Source organism: Macaca nemestrina, chromosome 5 (genome assembly GCF_043159975.1).
Source record: "Macaca nemestrina isolate mMacNem1 chromosome 5, mMacNem.hap1, whole genome shotgun sequence".
Taxonomy (NCBI): domain Eukaryota; kingdom Metazoa; phylum Chordata; class Mammalia; order Primates; family Cercopithecidae; genus Macaca; species Macaca nemestrina.
In genome coordinates this window covers 124,322,980-124,344,881 of record NC_092129.1, presented here as the reverse complement: position 1 = coordinate 124,344,881, position 21,902 = coordinate 124,322,980, and the positions used below count along the sequence as shown (strand labels likewise).

At 36.7% G+C, this 21,902-nt stretch overlaps 1 protein-coding gene across 11 annotated transcripts in view; it reads right to left on the bottom strand.

The window, feature by feature from the left end:
* Nucleotides 1–14,765: 14,765 nt before the first annotated feature.
* Nucleotides 14,766–21,902, bottom strand: part of LOC105479522 (KH RNA binding domain containing, signal transduction associated 2) — a 634,913-nt gene continuing 627,776 nt past the window's right edge. For 8 of the 11 annotated variants that reach the window (XM_071096918.1, XM_071096922.1, XM_071096915.1 and 5 more), the window contains 4 exons: nt 21,520–21,590; nt 20,380–20,469; nt 16,268–16,376; nt 14,766–14,994 (listed from right to left, as the gene is read on the bottom strand). The gene's annotated coding sequence lies outside the window, so the exon portion shown is untranslated. The remainder of the gene's footprint in view (nt 14,995–16,267; nt 16,377–20,379; nt 20,470–21,519; nt 21,591–21,902) is intronic. The other 3 variants (XM_071096916.1, XM_011737512.3, XM_011737513.3) reach the window with 1 other exon arrangement.

The following is a 21,902-nucleotide window of genomic DNA, read 5'->3' as shown; positions in this document are numbered from 1 at the left end:
TTTTAATTCTCAGGGACAACTTATTTTATTCAGTACTTGTTTTTCTTTTTTCTGTATGTGGAACATTGAAATGAGATCACAAATAAAACCAAGTTCCAGTTGAGGCCACTTTCAGAACAAGAGAAATGAGGATGTAGATGCAGATGCAAAGCAATTAAGTATTTTCACCAGACATAATTGGACTATTGGGATTTAAAAATATAACTGATCTACTTGGATATATGTAATTGTTGGTTTTTACCTTAAATTTAGAAGCATTAAACTAGTTCCATGTCACATTTTAAACTGTTCTGTCTCTATAGGTCTCTACACCTAGAATTTAAAGACTGATTCATAAAAAATCTTTTCACTTTAGGCTTTTAAATAATCGGTGTGGCTGTCTGCATGCATTCTGGGTATTGATTTTGAAGGATGACTATGCTTTGATCTAGATTATCAGTCTCATTGTCCTAGTTATCATCTTATTTTGATTATCTTCTTTCTAAAGTACTATACCTATTATTAAAATAATGACTTGTGATTATTTTGTTGCAGCAGTGCTTTATAACATTCTAGTATCTTGTAAACCAGATTTATTTTGACATGTTAGGCAGTGAGGGTATGTGATTAGAATTAAATATTAAAATACAAATTAAGAAGAATGTTAATTTATTTTATTCTGAAAGCTTATTAACTGAACAAGACTCTGATTTTTTATCTATTTTGAGTATCTGATGTCAGCAATAGCATGTTCATAGCATACCTCATTAAGTAAAGTAATTTAACAAAAAATTGTGTCCAAATGAATGCTAATAGCTTATAAAAGCACAAATAAAATTGAATTTGTGTGAAGAAGTATTTGCCTATGTCTAGACACTAGGTAATTAATTTCTACACATTCCCTAGAAATAGAGAATTTCATCAAGTTTTACTTAACCTTTGGATTTTCAAGAAGACTATGTAACATTAAAATTTTTTTTCAAGCAATAAATCATTTTTTCCCCAAATTGCTATTTTTCCGAGAAAATTTGCACCATTTTAGAATGATCTGCCATTTATTTCTTTAGTCTATCTTTGCATTGTTTTCCACATTGATACAAATTTTTAAAATATAGAAGGAACTTGAACCTAAACAGAAAGTCAAAATAATAAGCAATGTTTTTGTTGTTGTTGTTGTTGTTGTTTTCTAGCAACGATAACACTTTTGAAGGCAAATCCGTCTGGATGCCTGAATCAATTAATCAACAGATAGAGACTCTACCATTTGTGGGGCACTATTTGAGTCCAATTCTGTACCAAGGACTGTGTCCTTGGGAAATGGCTGTCTTTTCATGATGATCTAGTTATCTAGAAGTTCCAGAATTCAGTGTACCACTATACATGGAACATTCTTTAGGCCCCTTGCATGACATGACCAATTTTTTAATTGATTTTAAAGGATGGTTTTTAAAGACATTTTAAACATATTTTAATTTTCACATTACATTTTCCTGTTAGACGATTACTAGTCTTTACTTATTTATGTATTTGTCTATTTATTTTAACTTCTATTTTAAGTTCAGGGATACAAGTGTAGGTTTGTTACATAAGTATAATTGTGTCATGGGGGTTTGTTGCACAGATTATTTCATTCATCTCCCAGGTATTACACCTCGTACCCATTAGTTATTTTTCTTGTTCCTCTCCCTTTTCCCACCCTTCACCCTCTGATAGGCCCCAGTGTGCATTATTCCTTTCTGTGTGTACATGTGTTCTTATCATTTAGCTCCCACTTCTAAGTGAGAACATACAGTATCTGGTTTTCTGTTCCTGTGTTAGTTTGCTAAGTATAATGACCTCCAGCTCCATCCATGTCCCTGCAAAGGAAGTTAATTAGCCTTTCAGTTGGAACTGTTTTAGCGGGCATCTGCTGATATCTGTAGATCCTATCTTAATTGTTTTGCCATGTATTGCTCTTTCTCAAATGCCTTATTTATTTATATTTATCTGTTTCTTTGGTTATTTTCCTATTAGAATGTAAGCTCTATGAAGGCAGACTTTTTTACCTATTTTGAGTTATGGTATATTCCTCAGCAGCACATTGAACAAAACATCTTCCCCGTTATTGTGGAACTAGGCCATTTTAAAAAATAGTATTGAAGAGTAAGTGAGCTAAGTTTAGTGAAGTTGAATATTAAAAAAAGTTTAATTAAAAAGTTTTTTTTTCAATAGCTTTTGGGATACAAGTGGTTTTTGTTATATGGATGAATTATATAGTGGTGAATTCTGAGATTTTAGTACACCCATCACCCTAGTAGTGTACATTGTACCTAATATGTAGTTTTTTTTGTCCCTAGCTCCCTCCCCATCCTCCCCCTTCTGAGTCTCTAAAGTCCACTGTATCACTCTGTATGCCTCCGTGTACTCATAGCTTAGCTCCCACTTATATGTGAGAATATATAGCTTTTGGTTTTCCATTCCTATGTTATTTCACTTAGAATAATGGCCTCTAGCTCCATCCAAGTTACTGGAAAACACATTGTTTTTGTTTTTGTTTGTTTGTTTGTTTGTTTTTTGAGATGGAGTTTCATTCTTGTTGCCCAGGCTGGAGTGCAATGGCACAATCTCAGTTCACAGCAACCTCTGCCTCCTGGGTTCAAGTGATCCTCTTGCCTCAGCTTCCCAAGTGGCTGGGATTACAGGCATGTGCCACCACTCCTGGTTAATTTTGTATTTTTAGTAGAGACGGGGTTTCTCCATGTTGATCAGGCTGGTCTCGAACTCCTGACCTCAGGTGATCCACCTGCCTCGGCCTCCCAAAGTGCTGGGATTACAGGCATGAGTCATGGCGCCCAGCCTATTTTTTTTTAATGGCTGAGTAGTATTCCATGATGTGTATATATCACTCTTTATCCACTCAGTCAGTGGGTACTTACATTGTTCCCACATCTTTGCAATTGTGAATTGTGCTTCTATAAACATATATATGCAAGTATCTTTTCCTTTTCTTTCTTTCTTTCTTTCTTTCTTTCTTTCTTTCTTTCTTTCTTTCTTTCTTTCTTTCTTTCTTTCTTTCTTTCTTTCTTTCTTTCTTTCCTTTCTTTCTTTCTTTCTTTCTTTCTTTCTTTCTTTTTTTTTTTTGAGGCGGAGTCTCGCTGTGTCACCCGGGCTGGAGTGCAGTGGCGCCATCTAGGCTCACTGCAACCTCCGCCTCCCGGGTTTATGCCATTCTCCTGCCTCAGCCTCCCGAGTAGCTGGGTCTACAGGCACCCGCCACCACGCCCAGCTAATTTTTTGTATTTTTTAGTAGAGACGGGGTTTCACTGTGTTAGCCAGGATGGTCCGATCTCCTGACCTTGTGATCCGCCCACCTTGGCCTCCCAGAGTGCTGGGATTACAGGCGTGAGCCACCGTGCCCGGCCTCAAGTATCTTTTTCATATGAGAAAATGTCCAAATTGTAATCAAAGTCTGTTATTATGCATTAAGACCTCCAGTCTCTAATCTTATGTTTCGATTACTAATATAAGGGTTGTTATGAGGATAAAAATATAGTTATTTAGAAAAATGCTTACCACATAATAATTTTTCCATTGCTGTTGGCTATTTCCCCTCAAAACTCCATGTGTAGTTTTTATTTGCCTAAATCATTTTTAATTAAAAATTATATTTTAAGAATATGCAATGTAAAATGAATCAAAAAATAAAAGTATAAGCATTCAGAAACTTAATTCCACTTTCTTAATTCCTTTTCACTGACTTTGGTAATCATTTAAAAAAAATTCTTATTTAATCTACCAGTGACCCTTTAAGCAAATAGACTCAAGGAGCCTATTTTATTATTATTATTATTTATTATTTTAATTGAGATTTTACTTATTTATATATTATGCACTTAAAACAGTATCTATCCTTTCCAAAGTGCCTTTGTTGAGCCAGAGGGTATTCAGTTAGTAATTACAGTGTGTTATTGGAGAGTCAACATGGCTTCTGGATCCAGACTAACTTGAATTAAAGTTCTATTTCTGCAGCTTATAAGATGTATTGTTCTGTGAAGTTACTCAGTGTTGCTAAGTTAAATTTCACCATTGCAAAAGGGAAACAATAACATTTATAGAGATTAAGTGAAATATGGTAGCCATGGAGTTGTGACCCTTAGATCTTTCTTCAGGAAAAACTGCTGCAAGGAGAGCAGTTGGGAAGAGCCTCCACCTGCTGCTCCTTCCCACTCAGCATTCACCTAGAGGCTACTATTTCTCTAGACTACTCCCAGCTGATAGCTGAAATCAGAAGGGACTTAGAGCTGGGCTACTCCTGCCCAATGCAGGAGTTTGCTGATTGGCAGTCTTTGCTTTGGGCTCTCCATAGTGAAAGCTAAAATTATTATTTAAAGCTCCTTCTACCCATTCTTCTTCTTCTTTTTATTTTTATTATTATTTTTTTTTTTGAGACGGTGCCTCGCTCTGTCGCCCAGGCTGGAGTGCAGTGGCAGGATATCGGCTCACTGCAAGCTCCGCCTCCTGGGTTGACGCCATTCTCCTGCCTCAGCCTCCCTAGTAGCTGGGACTACAGGCGCCTGCCACCACGCCCGGCTAATTTTTTTGTATTTTTTGTAGAGACGGGGTTTCACCGTGTTAGCCAGGATGGTCTCCATCTCCTGACCTTGTAATCCGCCCGCCTCGGCCTCCCAAAGTGCTGGGATTACAGGTGTGAGCCACCGTGCCCCGCTGCCATTCTTCCTTCCTTGCCTCACTCCATTCATATGTTAGATCTGCATTACAATCTGAAGTCTCCTTCCCTATTCTTACCCCTCTCTTTTATCCCTAATATGTATCTCCAATAATTCTCTTGCACATCTGCCTCTCCCTTGGAATCTGCTTCTCAAAGGACTCAAAGTGACCCAGTTAATATAGAAGCAGTTCGAGAAAGGATGCAGTATGATGGGGCTGGGGACTACATTGCTTACTGTCCAGCTGGCATGAAGGACACCGGCCTGAGTAGAATGTGGGGCATAGATAATCCCTGGCACAAGATGGAGGCCTAATTGTTGAAAAGGCATCCACTGATAACCTAGAAAACCATCCCGGTGGAGGGGAATCCCCTTGCCAGTACAATAATCCAGCCATTTGAAATATATAGGGAAGAACAATGCCTACACGGATGATGGAGTCGTACATTTATTACTAAGTTATATTGACTCCTGTAAAGGGAAAATTAGAAATGAAAACTAATTGTGGGTAGCAAGTAGTTAATAGATAGACGTGAAACCAGAGGACTTTTTGGTAGCTTAGAAAGAGCCCCTTATCTCATTCAGTGAAAGAGCTGACACAGCTGAGTAGCAGGCTAAAGATCCCACAGTTAATAGCTCTCAATTAAGAGCTCTGGAGACATTTAAATACACAGCCAAACGAGGTCTGTTCCAATAAGGGAAAATCTGGCCCACTGAAACATTGGATGAGACATCTGGGTGGATGCTCTGAAATATTTTTATACTTGTGGTGAACACAGTCTAAAGTAACCCCCAATGATCCATGTTCTTGTATAATTCCTTCTGTTTTAGTGTGGGTAGGACCTCTGACTTGCTTGCAGAACATGGCAAAAGTGGTAAGATGTCACTCCTGTGGCTATGTTTCATTTATGTAAGACTCTCATTTTAACAGATTGGAAGAGAGTTTCTCTTGCTAACCTTGAAGATGCAAATAGCCGTCAATGAACTGACTACAGAGGGGATCCCATGAGAAGGAATTTAGGTATTCTTTATCACCTCAAAAAAGCTTCACCATAGAACTAGTAAGAAGCTTAGACCTCGGTTATACAGCCAGAAGAATATAATTCATCACAGCCTGAATGGGCTTGGAAGTAGATGTTTTTCCCCAGCAACATTTTGATTGTAGCCTTGTGAGAACTTGGGCAGAGGATCTAGCTAAGATCTACACTTTTGACCTACAGGAACTTTAAGATAATAAACGTGCATTAAGTCGCTAAGCTTGTTGTAATTTATTACACAGAAATAAAAACTAATGTAGCTTGGTAAACTTCTTTAAACCTTAACTGCTTGCAAAGGTGTTCACATCTATTAGGGGCTTCCCCTGTCTTTGAGGACACTATGAAGTTCTCTCCTCTGTAAGGCAACAGACACCCCTTCAGGAGTTGCCTAACCTCCCCTTTTTGGCTGTTGGGTCAATAGCGTTAAATCTCAGTGTAACCTGGCTAGAAACATGCTGAACCTGACAATGGAGGAAAGAGATTATATCTGAAGGAACTGCAAAAATTTGTTAACATGTACCAGATGAATTCAAGAGAGTGCCGATAAGATTGGAGTTTGAGATTGCTTGATCAAGGAAGCCAGAATGTAAGTCTGAATATGCAAAGCTGTCTTCATCGACTGGGGTGTCTTTTATTGGAACAAAAGATTTAACACTACAGCAAAGACCATAGGGGATAATGCAAACACAGTGTTAGAGGGGCAATTAGAAGCCTGGAGAAAGTGAGGGTCCATTCTAAACAAAGTGGAAATGCCTGAGTTTCCCCAGCAGGAAGTGAGCATGCTTGAATGGCTGTATTATGTAAGACCCGAAAACCAAACAGGATTATATTGTATGGAAGAGCCCAGAATACACACCATTAATTAAGGTCAAGAATGAGAATATGATAGGGGCATCTGCATCACCAAGAACGTCAGTGGTAGCTCTCCTCTGCAAGCCAGGGCTGATGGTCAGATAAGTGTTCACAGAACTGACTTTGTTAATAGCAAAGGGAATAGTGGGACCTAAAGAAATAGAGTCATTCCTCCACTGTTATCTGCCAGGGTGGGGCCAGAGAGGCCATGGTACAATGGGGATGAGGTGAGAACAGGGAAAGTGATGTGGGAGCAGATGGTAGCTGGTGAAAGAGGCACTCCATGGCACTGTTGGCATGGTTACAGAGAAGTAGATGTCCTAACATGCTGTGCCAATTTTGGGATGTTTCAAACTCTACTTTGTAACTTGTGGCCTCAAACTAAACTCATTGGCTGTCTAGAGCTTCCCCTGTGAAAAACAGTTCCTATAAAAGCATTATTTTCCTTGTATTGTCTAACGGCTGCTTAAAATATATTTGTGTGTGTGTGTGTTGTAATTAATCTATGGAAATGTAAAACTAAAATATTTACTCTCTTTGGTCTCCAGGTGAATAATAATTAGTACATATAACAACCCTGATAATAATATATACGTAATAATGAAACAGTTTTGCTGTACCATCTATTTGTATAACAGGAGCAAATATTGTTAAAAACAGTTCAGTGGATTTTTGTTGTTGTTGTTGTTGTTTTACATTTGGCTTATAAAACTCATATGAGCATTTGCCTGTCTCATCTTTAGATGAATTTTTGTTTTCCATTAAAAAAGAAACTGAAATGGCATAATTTAAGTTGAACTAGGTCATTGACTAAAGTCTTATTTTTGTCTAAAAATGCATCCATTGCAAATGTTACTGCCATTTCTAGTGTATAAAGTGTCCTTAGAGGATATGCATAGTGAGTTGATTTGAAGTTTGAGACCATTTGTCATGGTTGAAGCAAAAATGTATTGTGTTAGATCAAACCAGGTGTAATTGCTGATACTACACCATTTTTAAAAATATAAAATAGCATTTTCTTGTGGTTCAACCTGATATATACATTTTTAAATTCCTTATTCTGAATTTGGTAAAAATAAATAATAACTTATAAAATGTGTATGTATATTTGGTCTTGCAGCTAAATAAAGATTATGTATAATTTTCCAAACCTTCGGAGGGTCCAGCTTAATTAAAAATACTATTTGCACACATGCAAAAAAAAAAAAAGAAATAGAGTCAGTTTGGAGGTGTTTGATTGCCTGAAGCCGGGGGATTACAGTTACTATAATGACTGGCAGGATTGGAAGGGCAGCCATGAGGACTTGACTTGCAAGAAATTATGGGGGGATGCTTTGGCATCTCTAGGATAAAATTAGATGGACAGTCAATGAGGGAACTAACTGTTTTACATCTACAAACAGAAGAAGGCAAAAATGAAGGAACATGAGTCTAAAGGCAGCAGCTCTTATTAAAAGTCATGATCCCTTGCTCAATTCCTGGATTCGAACAAATTTTCTGGTATAATGCCCATTGAATAAAAGATATGGGTTCCAGGAGGAAGGATGCTGTATAAGAATAGACTCTAAAGGTTCCTCTAGTTCTGTGGCAAATCCTATAGTGTTGGAAATGTCAGTGGTGGGTAAGTATGCAGTGTGGTGTTTATAAGCCCTAGTGGGAACATTATAACACAAGTTTCTGGAGTTCTGGAGCCATCTGTGGCAGAAGAATATGTGCCTTCTGAGAAACAGCTCCTGCTGTGTTGCTGAGCCCTCATAGAGACATACTGTTGCCCATGGAGTAACAGGTGACCTTCCACTCAGTATTACTCATTATAAACTGGATTCTGTTGAACCCAGAAATCATAAAGTTGAATGGGTCCATTAGCATTCCATTTATTTTAAGATGGAAATAATACATCATGGATTGAGCCTGAGCAGAACCAGAGGGCAGGAGTATGAAACATAAGCAGGTAGCCCTTTTAGGGTTCATGTTACCCACTACAATTGCTTCATTGCCTGTGCTCCAGCTTGCACATATGGCCTGATAGAGGTTGTCCCCTATGACCAGCTGAAGAAGGGAAAATAGCCTGTCTAGCTTATGAATAGGTCAGTATGATATGTGGGGGTGAACTGAAAATTGGTAGTGGTTGCATTACAGTCACATTCAGGGATGGCTTTAAAACACAGTGGAGAGAGAAACTTTTCCTAATGGGTGGAGCTGCAAGTTAGGCACCTGGTTATCTACTCTGTGGGAAAGGAAGAGTGTCATGAGGTGAAAACATATACAAATTCTTGGCCAGAAGCCAATGACCTAACACTGGAAAAGAAAAAAGATTAGAACACTAAAGACAAGGAGGTCTGGGGAAGAAGTATGCAGAAAGACATATGAGAGAGGATACAAAGTTTGAAGAATTTTGTATCATCTGTCAATGCCAAGAAGTTGCCTATTACAGCAGAAGTCCTGAATAACCAAGAAGACAAAATGATTTGGCCAATGACTTCAGAAAGCCTTTTTCATAGAGATGGCATGATAGGCAGATGAACAGCCTAGCCACAGTGGCCTAGATGGGGGCCATACATTGGCCCTATGACCACTTAACTGAGGCTGATCCAGCTATTGGCACCTCTGAATGTTCAACCTTCCAACAACAAACACCAAGTGGACACCTGTTGACAATTCAGTTATGTTGGAATTGTTCCCTTATAGAAGAACCAGGAGATCACACTCACAGGGATAGAAATACTCTTATTATGAGTTGGGGTAATACTTATGGCTTTGAGTTTTCTTCCCACAGACCTTAAGTCAGCACCATTTGCCTAATAAAAGGTTGATCCACAGACATGGAATCTGTAACATAACATCCAACAAGAGGAACTACTTCATTACAAATACGGTACAAAATTGGGCTACTGATTGAATCACATACCACAACACCCAGAGGCAGCTGGTGTCCCATAATGCTGGAAGGCACTTCTATGGCACAGCTGGAGTGCCACCTTGATGGTAATGCTGGGCAAGGGTGAGTTGGTATACGTTAGGACACAATATATGCACTAAGTCAGAGGTAAATAAATAGGAAGGCTGTATGGGCCCAAGAACCAAGGGCTAGAGAAAAAATTGCACCCTAACCATCCGCCATTACTCCTAATGAACCATTTGGAGGTCCTAGTCTGCAACAGGGGCAAACTCTTGCCACGGGAAACAGCAGAGATCCTGTTAAACTACAATATAGAGCTGCTCCTGGGCGTTTTAAACTTTGTATCCAGAAGACGGCAGGAGAGAAGAGAAGTCATCATCCCGGCAGAAGAAATTGAACCTGATCTCCCAAATGAGGTAAGTGTGCTTTTACCGTAAGCGGATAGAGGTATGCGTGTGGAATCCAGGTGATCTACTTTGAAGCCTTGTGGGATTCTTTTGTTCAATTTTAATGGTTAATTGACATGTGCAGCAATCCTAGTTTGAGAAAGTATGATTACCTCGGGCTGACCTGTCAGGAATGAGTATCCGGGTCACGTCACCAGGTAAACTAACAGGACCTCTGGGACTAACTACAGAGATGGGGTTGTAATTTGTCCTCCAAACCTTCCTCTTTCAGAATTTTTCTCAGGGAAAGTGACCCACAGGAATGGGGGAATACTTCCTGAAAACATGTGCAGAGACCCTGAGACATTCGAGATGGACAGTGGTGGTCATGGAAGTGTACCACGCAGATATCCCCTGCAAGATAATCTGCTGCAAGAATAGTTGGCAAATAGCCTCTAGTTGCTACATTTTTGGATGCATCACAGTGTTCATGTAAAGTTCATGCTCCTCCTGGGCTGTCCCTAGCCCAGGAACAGCCTGGGGACAGCAGAGCGACTAGGGCCAGGCAATTCCTGCCTGACACAGCGCTCAGCTGAGAGCCCATCTTTGCTTTTGGATTGTATTGTTCACCCTACCCAAGCTCTCTTTTTTTTCTTCTCTCCTTTCACAGATGTCAGACTTGCATCAGAAACTGGAGGTTTTTCCTGTTCCTGCTCCTCTTTTTTATTCTCTGCAGGTATTTCTCCCAGTAAATCACTTACACATCTAATTCTGTCTTGGAATCTGCTTCTCACAGGATTCAGACTGACACATCAGATAATGCCTATGAAAGTTCTCCTTGTGATTAAAACTAAGCACTCTAATATGTTGTAGAAATGGTTCATTTCTTAAACAGCTTTCTAGTAACTCTTAACCATGGAACTGTGAATAATTTGCATGCATATACATTTTCATTATGTGAACACATGGATATAATATTGCATTTATTAATTTGAAATAACAGAAATGTTCATCTATATTTGTCAGATGTCCATAAATCTATTATAGAAATATAGGGAAGCAAAATTCCAATATATTATATTATATATTATAAATTATAATTTGTCATACAACATATTTCTTTTCTATTTATAGATATACTTTAAAGGAAGTCATATTCCTTCTGGAATCCACCTCTGATCATTCAAAGGTTAAACAAAAAATAGCCTAAATAGAAATATATGTTTTATATCGTTTTTAATTTTGCCACTGTTGCAGAGCAAGATAAAAAATCCTATTTTTAATTTGGATAAAATCCTCTTCAGAGGTAGGTACATGTGGGTATTGTTGCAGGTGTACAGAGGGTAGGCTGGTAGGTCTTCTATTGTTTGTTAGCTGAAAACTGCAGTATTCTGTGACATTGAATTAAAATAAGAACACGTCAAATAGGGTAAATTACAGCTAAGTTTCCACTAGTCCGCAATGCAGAAAATACAGGGCGCATTAATAACTTTTGACCTCATTACTTTTGTATTTGTCTAACAAGAATTAAGTATTTAAGTCACTGCTATGGTAACTTTGGATTTACATATTTTTTTAAGATCACACTTTTTTTAGAGATTGTTTTATCTGCTCATAAAAGATATATATTCTAGACATTCGGTTAAGAAAAGAGATGCAAAAAGAATTATTTCTATTCAAGATGAAGTTTGTATCAGGCTAAAAGTTGCTTTATTTAGAAAAAATATGGTGTCCATGTTTGGGTGGCTTTTCCTATGCATACTGTCTTGTCGAGGATTCTTCTCTCAACTGCAGCCCTTGCTGAGTAGCTATGAACAATGAATTATATATAATGTAATATATATACTTTTTTACTTTTACTTTGTGGCTGAAGCCATATCTCTAGTCTTCATTTTTCTCTCTTCAGTTTGTTTTTGGAGTTTCACCTGCCTGCTGGAGTTTCCACCTGAAAGAGCTAATGTTACCTCAAATTCATTCTGTTGTGTAATAAAGAATTTGGCCGGTTTTTGTCTCTGGTCTTTGGGTGGAAGCCTCCAAATCCTTGGATTTCCCACGTGATAGGAGTGTTTGTTATTTATGTTTTATCAGCATAAACACCTGAGTTTATGCTGATGAGACGACTTATGGAGAGCCTCTAGAGAGTTTATGCTGATTAGATGAGTAAAGATGGGTGGTGGCCATGCCAGAAAGTCCTATCATGTGATTACAGGGTTGGGGCTTTGAGCCTTGTGATCTTGGCCTGACTTCTGGCTTAGAAGAAGAAGGAGGTTGAATTTTGAGTTCAACTTTATGGCCAATGAATCAATCGGTCATGCCTACATAATGAAGCTCCAACAACAACTCGATACAATGAAGCTCAGTTCACTTTTCTGGTTGTTGATACACATGGATGTGCCAAGTGGGTGATGTATTCTGGGGACATGGGTGATTCAAGTTTGGAAGCCTCTCAGATCTTGCCCTATGCATTTCTTTATTTGGTTGGTCCTGATTTTCATCCTTTCTAACAAAACTGTAATTCTGAATTTTCTGAAGTGTTGATATAATTTATTGAACTCTGTAAATTGTTCTAGTGAATTTTCAAACCTGAGGGGGTAGTGAGAACCTCAAAAAATATAGCCAGTTGGTCCCAAGTATGGGTGGCCTGGGAACTCCAGACCTGTGACTGGAGTCTCAAGTGAGGGCAGTCTTGTGGGGTCTGTGCCCTTAACCTGTGTAATTTGACCTAACTTGGTTTGTTAGTATCTGAACTGCATTGCATATTCTTTAAATCCTGAAGCATAATCCTTTCCCAGAGCCAACAAGCTTACCTGCTGAACTTTGTTTCTATTCCCACATTATCAGCCATTCAGTCTAATCCCTTCCCATAAACTTCTTACGTGCTTTGTCTTCAGTTCATGTCCAATGCTACATGTGTAACCTTTGTTTTTTGTTTTTTTTTACCTGGGCTGTCCCAATACTACTTAAACTGGCTCATCTTCACTGTAATCTATTCTGTATTTCCCAGTGAAGTTCATCTTCCTCACACTCTTCAAACTCAAATATCTTTTTTCAGAGATGTCTAGCTAGTACCCACTGCAACATCTCTCAAGTAGCAGGCACACATGTATATGTTAAATAAATATCTCCCTGTTGTCCAAACTCCACAGCTGCAGGGGAGCCTGCAATTGTCTCCTAGGTACCCCTTCAACCTCATCTTCTCTTACTTATGTAAATGAATCCTGTATTCCAAACCAATTACTTTACTCGTCACTTTGCTTACTCTCAAACACTATGGATCCATCCCCTCTCCACTGACCAACCAGTGCCTGTCGAAAAGGCTCTGTCTCCCTTTGTACTAAGTTCCATCCCTGCTGTGTGTCTTTTTAGATTTCTCCATTCCTTAGGGATAGCTCTCACTTCTGAATTTCTGTAGTATTTATTGTATGCATACTTCCATACTGTATGTGTTGTGTTGTATGTGGTTATCAATTGGCTACTAGTCTAAACCACACAGGATTTGGGTTATTTTCTATTATTGCAGGTTATTTTGTAAAACTACTCCATGGACTTACAAAAACAGGCAAATATAACTTCTTGTGATCTCAAGGACATATGTAATAGACGTGAAAGTTTTTCAGTTTTGCTATAGAGTTTCTCTTGTCTAATTAGTACAATCAGTCAAGTCTGAACTGTTAAAAACAATGAAGGTGAGAAAAATATTTTAGCTACTAATTCTTAATATATTCTAATCAACTCAATAATTTAAATGTCCTTGAAATTGTAGAGATAGCATTGTCCATATTGTCCTGCTGATAGCCACAATTACAGAGAAATTCATTTGCTGTTCTTCATTAGGGCATGTGTGATTTTCACTTACTTGCTGTAATCTAAACTTTTCTCACTTGAATGCCCAGATAACAAAGGCTCACTTCTCCCACTGTAGAACCAAACAAAACTGCGCCTTTAAGTATAATAAGGTGACCCTTTCTCTTTCTCAACAGAAAAGGAATCATGTCCCAAACATCATTTAAGCAACACAACATATTCAGGCAGCTTTGCATCTATAATTTGGCATATATTCTTACACTACCATATGCCCACATATAATTGAAGACTAAATATTAGCATTCAATTTTTTTCATTTTGTAGTAAAGAGAAGAAAAATAAGACTTCAGTGTCACTAGTCAGAAAAGATACGCAATTCAGCATTCACTTAATAGAAAGAGACATACCTTGTGTAGAAATGGCCCCAGTTTGAGAAAACACAACTTTTTAAAGAAAGATAAAGCCCTAGAAGTGATTGCAGGGAATTTACTAAGCTTTTTGGGCAAATGGGTTCTGCAGCATTAGGGCAGCACTGTTTTAGAGTTGTATATGTTCTGAACCTGAATGATCAATCATACTACTGAAAAACTATAATGTTATGAAGCTGAATTTTAAAGTGTAGAATACTTAATCTGTGAATAGAGATGAATGTGCTTGAAAATAAAGATGAAGTGAATAGTGAAAATTTACTTCTCTGCAAAGCTTTCTCTGATAAATTTCAAATTTCTTTGTAAGAGTCCACATTATTTTTACTTACTGTCAATGAAAATATATTTTACAGATCTTGCTTTGTCAAATATAATCTTGTAGTTGTTCTATATTCCTACACCTGAGTTAATGATTTCTCTCAAATAGTACTGTCAACCATTTACAGGTTTGTGGGTCAATACACATTTTAAAATGTCCAGTAGGAAATTTTTAAATTAATTTCTATCAATTCAAAGGGATAGCAAAACTATGTGCTGATATAATAGTCTATAAAATGACATGGTGACTGAAAAATTCAATTACTTTTACTGTTATTCTTGCCTCTTGAGTTAGTTAAGCTTTATATTAAGCTAATGAGAAATGAGACTAGTAGAAAGAAATACAAAAAAGTACATATTTTAAACCCTTCTTTATTATCCAGTTTTACAGATGTGTGATAAGGTTTGGTAACTGAAGACTATCGTTGGATCAAAGTTGACTTTGGGAGTGAGCCCATGAACATTTTTTGCAGGTAGAGCAAAAGTAAACGCGAATGGCTGCATTTTGGTGAAGGCCCCCAGCAGCAACCCCTGAAGGTTTTAATGTCTTCCATGGTGAACAGGATTGTATTTGGAGGAAAGTATCTGTAACCAAACGAGACACACATGGATTCAGAAAGGCTTCCTAGGAAACGTCTCACATGCAATCAAGCATTGTGTTATGGCAACAGTGAGTTGTATGCTTACAGAACAGAAATTCCCAAATGATGCCTGAAACAAGGAGGTGTAGAATAGCTACCAAAAAAGTGAGGTTTCTTAGGGGTCTTCGGACACTGAGCCAGAGAAGAGAGTGGCCTGGAAACAGTGCCAACAGTTTTGAGCAGGGAACGGATTTCATCACATTGCCAAGGGAGGGGAGCTTGGGCTCTAGATATGGGGACATAAACTGTCCCAAAGATGACATTTTGGAGTTTGGTGCATATTTTTAATTCTGAATTGAATAGGGAACTGTTATATCAGGATTCTGCATACACTGTCCATTTGTGTCTTTGTATTCTGTGGTTTTTTAGACTCTTCAGTGAGAGGCAGGATTGCTTTGGAAACAAATTGCTTTGTCTCAGCCTGGGATTCTCAAGTAACACCTCTGTCTTTCTTTGAAGAATATCTGATCTTTTCCAAGGAAGTTAAATTTGATCCAAATTTTGGAAGTGGGAAGGAACATAAAGAAAGATAAAAGGGAGAGGCAACCATTTACTTAGAAGAGACACATCACTAAGTTTTTGGCATCAGGACCAGCAACACAATACTTATTCAGGACATGCCATCATTTTAAACAATCAGTTTATGAGTACCTCTTACATGCTAATATAATGTTAGATATTGGAGCTATAAAGACAAATAGGTTCCTTCTGCCCTAAGGAAACTTATATCTTTATAGGGGACACAGTTGAGTAAGCCAAAAAAAAAAAAAAAAAACAAAAAAAAACACAATACAGTGTGTTACATTTTCTGGTAAGTTTGCTGGAGGTACTTTGGGAGGGGGAATATCTAACCCACTTCAGGAGCAAGGGGAAAGAGTTAGAAAATATTTTCAAAGAAGTAGTGGCTGAAGTAAGTCTATATATCAAATACGTCTTTGTGAGTGTTTGTCTAAAGGGCTATCTGTTGAATTGTGACAAGTAATTATAGCAGTGGTACTCAGAGATGAGTTAGTATTGTGTCTTGAATGTCCACCAGAGAATTCTGACTTGATAGAAGTAGGAGGTCATTTAAATTTTTAAGCTGGGAGCAACAATAAGGCAGAAATTCTTCTAAAGCTTTCTGTCTGTAGATCAATCAGATGGAAAGGGGATTGGAGGTGGAGATGTAAGTTAGTTATTTTGTTAAACAACTTGACTGTGGGGCAATGGAAACCAACCTGAATCTAGGAGGGTGGTTATGGGGAAAACACAAATCGTCTGAATGTGAGTCTGGATTCTGAGTTTGTCTCCAGTGGCTTTTCCGTAGGAATGGTCATTTCATCCAAACTGGAGGAGAGAAGAAAACTATAAATCAATCAGCAAGAGCATCCAACTGATAACTGGTTCAAAGACTATCTGTGAAACTCTTTTGAGATGTAAATATAGATTTTGAAAGAGACATGAGAATAAACACAAACAGCAAAGAAGGTAAAAGTTGGTTCCTAGATGAAGGTACTGGTGTCCACTTACATGCCCTTTATCCTTTTGTTTAACATTGCTTCTGCTACTGTTTTTTCATCATTATGAAAATTTCTTAAAAGAAGATAGGAATGACTATGTAAAAGAATTGGCACCAAGTATTATGAATATGGCCAACAGAAACTTGTGGTCAAAATAAATTTTGATATACCTAAATGTTATTTGATACCAAATGATCTTTAGAAGAAAGTGATATGTGATACTTTAGAAGAAAGTCCTAGTATGAGAATTTAGCAAACTCAAAATAATTTATCATGATAAATATCAGTGCAGTAAAGGAGGAAGAAAACACTTAAGGAGCCTTTATACTTCATGCATTGTACTACGCGTTTTACTAGAATAAAAATACTTGATGAATTAGAATGTGCACAGATCATATTTTATTATCTTGGTTGAGAAGTTTAGTAGAATACATTAGTTCATCCTAACAAATAAGATTACAGCATAAACAATTTTGAAAAATAATTTAGAAATCTAAAAGTAAAAGTTCATATGAAATTTAAAACTTTTAGGCCATTGATTGTGAATGGCATATTCTTGATTATACATATTTTCTACCTTTGTTTATATGTAATTCTGTTGTTGCCTATGCTTTAGGTCAATCCCTATGAAGATGGTTAATTTTCATCGCTCTGTTGGTTGAAGCTACTTCTTCTGGCAGGGTCACTGCACATTTTCTCAGGGGTGGTTCACCTCAAATTCATGGCTGCCACAGGAAAATTAACAAAGCAGATATCCTACTGATCTCAGGTCACAATAATAGTTTTCCCATACATGAAGGGCAGTGTGCAATTACACAAATATAAATGAAAATTAATATTCTCTTTGTTTAAACATTCTAATTTATCTCTCAGTTATCTTTTTTGAAGTATTCATGTTTTGAGGTTAAAAAAAGAACTGAGTAAAAGCCTACTTATAACAAAATAAATTACCCTTTGATATCCAGTGCAGCAACCTAGTATTTGAGAACAACAGAACTCCACAAAGGCTTAATATATTCAGAATTTGACAAAGTGTGACCCATTTGCAGAAGCAGAAAATACACCACAGGTATCTTAGTGTTTCTTATTTTTCTTCCAAAAGCAGATAAATCATATTTACCAGCCAAAGAAAAGAAGTGTTTCCAAACTTACTTGTTTAGAGAAAAATAAGAGAAACAGGGGGGAAAAAATACAATAATTTTGACTCGGAAAGATACTCTCAAAATACGAAATGTGGAGGGCTTTAAAAGATCTCATAAGAATGGCAAAATATGGGAAGTATTTGATGAACTTATTTTAAAAATAATCATTGCTATAGATGCCTACAGGCCCTTTACACGCTGTGAGGATATTGAATGATTTATAGATGCCACATGTTCACACTGCCATTTTTTATAGGTAATTTCTAAGATTTTTGTCAGAAGTTTAAAATATACTGGAAAAAGAATAAACAACATTAAAATACAAACTCTGCAATCTGGCTTAGGTATTCTCCTAAGTGCTCATATTTATAATAGCACTTTTTCAATTTTTCTGCATGTGCCATTTTAATTTTTTCTCTTTTAAGAGAACATCAACTCCTTCAACATAGGGGAACTCTGTCTTGCACATCCCCCTGTGCCCAGTCCCTTGTACTGCACTTAACACATGATGTACCCACACGTTTGCCAAATATAAGAATGAGTAAACAAGCACCGGAGCCCAAGGGCAATTCTTTATGGAAAAGAGTATATCTTAATATATAGATTGAGATACCTTTATATTACTCAAGCATTGAAAATAGATCCATATGTTCACTGATTATGTTTCAGTCTTCCAGACGTCCTCTCAAAAAGGACTTACATAATACTCATTTATGTCATTTAAGTTTTATAAAGTACCAAAATTGCATGCCCTTGTAATTAACACTGTAATTAATATTTCCTTAAAAATTCTAAGTGGTGAACATTATGTTGATGAACTGGGACAATGACGGAGATGTCATTTCTTAACCACATTTTCGGAATTCACACTGAGCTATGCTTTAAGTCTAAGTCAGAGTTGGGACTAAAATTGTTTTTGTTTTTTATTTACTTCAATAAAAATTTAAAATGATATAGAAGGATTTAAAAAGGCTTTCAAAACTGCATTTAAAAATACAGTTCCTTTATTTGTTGACAATCACTCCCAGTGGCCTGGTGAGACAGATCGGATGTGGCTAGAATGACTTGTGTCCACAATGCTGCAGATCAAATTTAAAAAAAAAAAAAAAAAGTTGGAAATGGCTTTTGGAACTCTTGGAAACCACTTCCAGTCTAAAGCCACAAGGGCAGAAATAATCAATAATGGTAGCCATTTGGTTTCATTCACTTCTTTTAATGAACATGCCCACAACTCACTTAAAGCATTCTAACTGGACTGGGATGGATTTCAATTCTCTGGTGACTGACAAAAATAGAGCCTTTGACAAAACCTGTGGGGTTGCATTGCTCTCCACTCTTTCCCTGTCCTAATAGACAGTGGTGGTGTTTAACTCCGAAAATTGCCATCTTGGTAGCGACTGACAGTTGATCTGTAACTATTAGCTAAATTCTCCGTGATTTTTTATTCAATTTATTTTAGGAAAGCATCTATAAACTGTAGAGCAGTTTCAAATATGTAAAATCTGTAAATGCAGGCATAAAGGTCTCAAGAAAAAATGGGCTCACAGCTGATTTAATCAGTGTATTAATATTCAGTAGGATAATTTCCATTTCTGTAGTCTCTGCTCTAGTTCAAGTAAGCATTAATTTGTATCTAATAAAGTGTCATTAATACTGTGGATACTTAAAAATTGCTTTTGATAAATGAACAACATCTGGCTTATTGCAGCAGCCTCTTAACTTGTCTTACTTTATTTAAGTTCCTTCCAATTATTATCTATTTTATAGCTAACTGCCAAAAAAAGAATTCTTCTTGTAATTTTCCACCATAGGTAATTTCTTGCTTACGAAACTAGTTTTCTTTTTTTAACAAAATCAAAATTCCTGTGCTTGAGATGAAATTTTCTCCATCAATTTTCCTAGGTTTTCATTTCTTACTATCTAATCTCATTAATTCATTGCATCAGCATTTTTCAAAAAGTACATTTTAATTTTTTGATGACTACTAAATATAGTCATCATTTTAAAAATGCAGTTTAAGAATTTCTGAAATAAGTATACCAGCCCACTGGTAAACAAAGAATAGAAGGTCTCTATGATTTCAGAAAATGCCCTTTTCTCATATCCAAGTCATTTCTCATATCCAAGTCATTCTTGGGCAAGAATGGGAGAAGATGTGAAGATAAAAGGGAAGTGATGATTGGTCTGTCTCTTTGTCAGTTGCTTCTTTTTCTCCCTAATTTTAAAACCATAATGTCTGCACATGAGAGGATTTAGTGTTCAAAGGGATAATAAATCTTTTCAGAGGGAGTGGACAGTATAGTTACTGACCAAGTGTAAATTTACTTAAGTGCACATTTAGGGGCTTCTCAGGGGTTCTAGTATTATGGTTGCATATCACCCGAAATTGAATTTTGTCCTGCCCTAATGTTTCATGTAGCAAAGGGGGAAATGAAGATAAACTGAAATGAATGAATAAATCTAGGCTTTTTAATAATTATTTTTCTTCAACAAGATAATTCAACTTAAATCTCAAGGCCTGGAATAGAAAAAGTGTTCTTTACATACCTATGCTCCATGTTGAGGTTCCCATCACACAAACAAACTTTAAAAACTTGTCAAATAAAAATAATTATTAAAAAGCCTAGATTCATAGTTTCTAGGTCACTGGAGATTTATTATTGAAAATGATAACATCTTTTCATTTACCGTTCTAATTCATCAGTTACAACTTTCCACTTCATGGAGTCCCAGAGAATCTGAGTACATATCTCAATCAGCTCTAGCATCAGGTATCAACTGTATTACAAGAAAACAATCTCAACAACAATTTCCAAGATCAAACATAGAAGAAAATTATAGAGTTAACTTTTTAACTTGTCTTCCTTTCTTATCCTATGCTGGGAAATATGTTTCCTACAATATTCCCCAGTTTCTTCCAAATTATGTTTTTAATGGATTCCTATACCTAAAATGAACTTTTTTGTATGGTCAAATCATTCTGCTCAGAACTGCCATTATAACATTTTGAAAATGATTCTTTATTCATTTCATTTGCATGTTCAAGTGACATCTCTGCAAAATGAGAAACATCCTCTTTACATTCAAGAACCTCCATAATTTGATTTCTATTTACTGTATCAGTTTTTATTTACTAATCACTTCTAAAACTCTGAATTCTATGACTCCTGAACATAATTTATACTTATTAATTTGTCTCCCCATCTAGAGTTTAACCACCTTCTCTGTTCCTGAAATGCTCTCCTCTTCTCAACCTACTCATACTAGTCCTCATACCTTTATGGACTTTCCTTGATTCCTCAAATGGAGGCTATTTTCATTAACGAAATGTATATAGGACTTTCCATCTAATCTTGTGGCTCAATACGGCATGCAATTTTGTACTCAGCTCCCAGGGGACATTTGGCAATGTCTGGAGGCATTTTTGGTTGTCACAACTGGGGAGATGCTATTGGCATCTAATGGATAGAGGTCAGAGATGCTGCTAAATACTCCACAATATATAGGATGGCTCTCCACCATTAAGAAGTATCTGATTCAAAATGTCAATAGTGTTGCTGTTGAAAAATCCTAACCTAATTCAATCTTACACCTCTATTTCAAACCTGCCTATAATTTTACTTCTATATGTATGTGTTAATCATCTGTACTAGAATACAAGTCTTTGAAATACTAGGACCGCATCTCATGCACAATTTTATTTCTTCAAAAGGCCTAGCACAAAGGCTGGTATATGTGTGGACACTCAAAAATGTTTAAAAAACCTATGTGACATAGAATATCTAGATTACCATTTATTGAATAAACATACAAGAAGAAAACACTTACCAATAAAGCTCCATTATGTTCAACATACACTTTCTTTGATGACTTTGATAATTCAGTTGTCATTTGAGGATCTTTAAATGGTAAAAATCAATTAGCATTATTCTAGTAAAGAGAGAACTTATAGTTGAACATATATATTTATAGCTAATAAGCAGAAAAACAGATTATTTTATAAACTTCACTATATTTTTATAACAAATGAAAAGTTTCGAGTTTGAGGTTTGCAGAGCTAATATATCTATCTTTAATAGAGTTATCTTCTGCCTCTCCTATGTTAAATGTGTTGAGCAGTTGTTGTTGTCTTAATGTGCTACAAACAACTAATCCTTGCTTTATGAAGGTCTCTCAGCTGCTGTACAGTAGGTGCTGGTTAAATCAGCTCC